Genomic DNA, 4317 nt, shown 5'->3' on the forward strand with positions numbered 1-4317 from the left:
TTCAACAACCACAATATTTTGCATAGGTCACTCAGCTGAGATCTTGGACATGTTAGCTCAAGGGTATTAGCCCTGCTCCAAAAGTAGTCCTCAAGTTAAGTTATGGAGTACAGGCAAATCCTTGGTGATGTGTTGTCCTCCCATCCTTCTCCACGAAAAAAAAAATAAACAACCAAACCCCAAGAAATCAAATCCAAATGTAATTGTACAAAAACCATGAATTCATCCCTGTGAGAAATAGAAGGAAAAAACAAACGTGCGAAAAATGTTGTGGGATGAGAATTCCAAGCCCCATTTCATGGAGGAAGATATCAAAGCAGGTGAGAAAAGCAGCTTTCCCAGAGCTGCAGTGCAAACTCCTGACAGATGAAGGGTTAAAAACCTAGGAGCTTTTACTAATACTCACAGCACAGGGCTCATTTTTTTCTGGGGAACGTATTTACTGTCTGTCAGCCCAGTGTTTGCACCAGAGCTTTCCTCACAGAACATTTATAGGGATAAATCTCCCATTTCCTGTAGAGCTCCCACTGACCCCTGTGCCCGTGATGGGAGTCCTTCTGGGAACAAGATGTCAGAGGGACACTGGGCTCCCAGCCCCAAGCAATGAGGAGAGGGAGCAGTCACAGTACTGGTGTACCCTCTTCAAGCTGTGCACATTGGCAGGAACAAACGGTGTGGCACTCTGGCTGGGATGTGACAAGACCTTAATGCATGCTCTGGCCAGGCCCCACTAATGAGGGCTGTGTAGGCTACTGAAGTCCCCTCCACCCCCTCCCACAGTACTTTCTGCTGCTGTTCTCCCTCCTGACATTTCACAGGGATTTTTTTAACCAATTGCTTTGCATTTCATTATTCCAGAAACACATATTCCTGGAAATTTGTCTTGCCATCTACCAACTGGAGAACTCAATATGACCCAGGAAGAACTGAGACATTTCAAAAAGTGTATTCGTTGAGCAACACACTTACTCTGACGTGGAGTGAATTTTGAAGCTGCAAAAACATGCTTGAAAAACTCATCTTATGGACTAGCATTGTTCTAAGTTCGTGGTGTTAGGAAAAACCTCTGTAGGTTCTGGACTTTGTTAAAAGCTATAGGTTACTCACATTAACGTTGTATGACCTAAGTATATTGGCAAATGTGGGCAGTTTGGGGAGTGCTTGCTTTGTTTCTAGATTCTTTTGCTTCAGCATTAGAAAGAAAAAGATACTTAATCTGTATTTGATGAGAATTTTAAATGTCATTTGGGAAGGCTCTTTGATTAAGATGAGATTCTGATACATTTGGTGCTGCTGAATGGCACCTTATTCTCCATTCATTTCAGTGTTACCATGTGGCTATTGCTGCTGTCTGATTTTCACGGCCATTAAGGGAATAGTTTTGTGCACATTCTGTGCACAGAACAAATGTTTTGTTTGCTTACTCACTCCTCAAGGTGTGAGGGCACGGGCAAACGCTTTCTGAAGTTCCAAAAAACATCACAGCCTTCAACTCCCAACCCTTTCTGTCAACTCTTTCTTGCTGCTTTACCTCCAAGGGCTATCTTTTTATTATTATATTTCTTACTGTTCCCCTGGGTAATAATATCTTAGTCCCTTCCATGTAAAATCAGAAGAGATGTTAAAACTTCTCTTGACCTTTAGAAAGGTTCTGCCTTTTACTTTTTCAATTAAAATTCTGCCCAAGTGATGCTTTAACTTTGTTTTCTGAGGAATATTTGTTTGTTCATTGTTGCTTTTATATTTTCTGTGTTCCTCTGTTTGGTTGAGTTATTTGCTGTAGGTGGTTTTCAGAGCTTTTTTTTCAGAGTGGGTAAACAAAGTAATCGATGTTGTGAGAGAAATTCTTGTCATTTCTCAGGGGAAGGTTTATGTGGCCTTCGCTAGAGATAGGAGTCTAACAGTGAGACGCAAGTTACTTACAAACTTTAGTTAGAAATTCAGGTAATCTCTATGGGAATTTAATCAGTAACTGGATCCCCTCAGCCAAACGTGTTTGTTACCAGCTCTCATCTGTTTCACTCTGTGTTTTTAGAACCACAGCTGTACCCGGCACAGATATCCTGGCATTCACCCTGCAGCTAAGTTCAAGTCCATGATTCAACCTTTTTGGACCTCATGCTCCTTGCGTCTTGGGTGCCGTAGCTCCTGAAGAAGTGTCCTGGGCAAGGGAAAGGCTTGGCACTGGGGAGCAGCAGCATGCCTACTCAGCCCCGGAACAGGGAGAGTGGAAATTTTCCCCAAAACTCCACACAGGAACAGATGAACCTCCTCTGATGACTCCAACAGCCACTGCTAACCCAACGTGCCCCAAGGGAAGAGGCTGCCTGAGCTTTCAGGTGGTGGTCTCTGTAGAGCACAGACCCTTGTACCCCAAACACATTTTCTTTTCTTTCCCATAGTTTGAGGTTTTGGTTTTTGGTTTTGTTTTTTACTTTTTTTTTTTTTTAAACCACAACATAATTTATGTGAAACACTCTGGGACTTGATAACCCTTAGCCTTCAGGCTCATGCCTGAGAATGCACCTAAGCATAAATTATTGCACAATAATTCAAGCCCTGTCTGGTCTTATTGCTTAATAAAATTAACATTGTGATATGAACCAAAATGTCTTGAAGTGAAATTGCACTTTTTCAAGAGTTCAATTGAAAGGAAAAAAAACACCACCCAGCAAAAAAAACAAACAGTTTTTTTATGAGTGAGGTAAAATGTAAGTCTCTTTCATCTCAAGACTTTCTTTTTCCTTTTTACAAGCCAGCAGCTTAGTTGCTTTTTGTTCTGCAAGTAATGTGAGATGCCTTTTTATACATACTTTGAGTCGTTTCATCATTCAGAAGTAAAGCAAAACCAGAAAGTTGCATGTGTTCCTGGATTTTATCTTTAATGAAAAATACCTTTTCTCCATTTTTTTTTTTTTTTTTTGTAATGCCAGCAGTAAAAGGAATAGTACTGTGCTCTGAAGAAAATACCTAGGAGACAGGAACTTCTCTGCCACTCTCTTCGGAAAAAGTTCCCCAAATAGAGCGACGCGGGAGTTCCTCGGTGCTGTCTTGGTGACAAACCAGGCCAGGGGGTCTCTGCTCCTCTGACTTTAAAATGTGTACAAATACACACCAGCACATAAGCAAACCCTAAGCATAAGATCGTAGTGACAAGGAAGTGTGAGGAAGACTGACCAAAGACGCAGAACCGTGCAATATCAGTTAGACTGACAGGAAGGCTGGAGAATTAAAGGTGATAAAGCACTTGTGGCAGGCAGCTTATTCACCCTTTTATGTCCGTAGGAATGTGGAAAAGCTGGCCTTTTACTGGAGAAGTCAGCCTGTCACAGGGTCCAAGCGTACAGCCTTCTGCAGCTCAGGAAATTGTACCCGCTACACAGAAGCAAGCCACAGATCAAGCAAACACTTTTCCGTATGTATAACTTGCAACTGAAGTTACGGAACTTAATTTATGTATAACTTACAGTTAGTTTTAGGTCTTTGCCTATGCTACAGAAAAGATGTAATTTATTCCTAGGCTAAAGCTCCAAATGGATGTTCATAGTTTTGGGTGTTTTTATTTCTTGAATGGAATGATTCTCTCTCTCCCCCAGATAAACAGTGATTACACTGCTCATACCAATTCTTGTCAAGACAGGAAGATTGTTTCAAACAGTCTATGTGATGGTTAATACACTAAGCCCATGAGTGGTGCCATGGAGATTATTTTGCAAATGCACAAAATCTTCTTACAAGAAAAAGTCTGAGTCTGAAAGCAGATATTTATTAAGGTAGCCCCAAAGAACCACAATGTAGTAATTGCTGGGAAACACAGAACGAAAAAGAAATAGAGGTCTAGAAGCGCAACTGAATGAAACGAAAAAGCAAGGGTAGCCTTTTGTCAACCTCCTATACGTGCTGAAATGAAAAAGGTGAATTTGAATCAAAATCAAAGACAGAGAAACTGCTGGATGTGCTCTCTACATGCCTTTGAACTGGCCTAAGCATGCCTCAGTCGAGGCTGGGAAACGTGCATGCACTAGTTTGAGGATTTCACAATTATGAAAACTAAGGAGCTTTTTGTTTGTATATTTTGCTTAGTTAAATGTAGCACCATACACATCTTGTCAAAAAGGGGTTTAAGCAAGTCTTTATATGCTTTTAAAAGGCAAGTAAACAGACAGAGAGACACTGTGACGGGTTTATCACTCCAGCCAACACACTAGGAAAGCAAACTTACTTTCTTCTAGGTACTACTTTTTAATTGGCTTCTTTCCAGTGTAAACACTACAAGAAGGTCTTCATGTGGGCTTGCAAGAACTCCCTTAGGTGGGT

Source organism: Vanellus vanellus, assembly GCF_965231255.1.
Source record: "Vanellus vanellus genome assembly, chromosome: 1".
In the NCBI taxonomy this organism is placed as follows: domain Eukaryota; kingdom Metazoa; phylum Chordata; class Aves; order Charadriiformes; family Charadriidae; genus Vanellus; species Vanellus vanellus.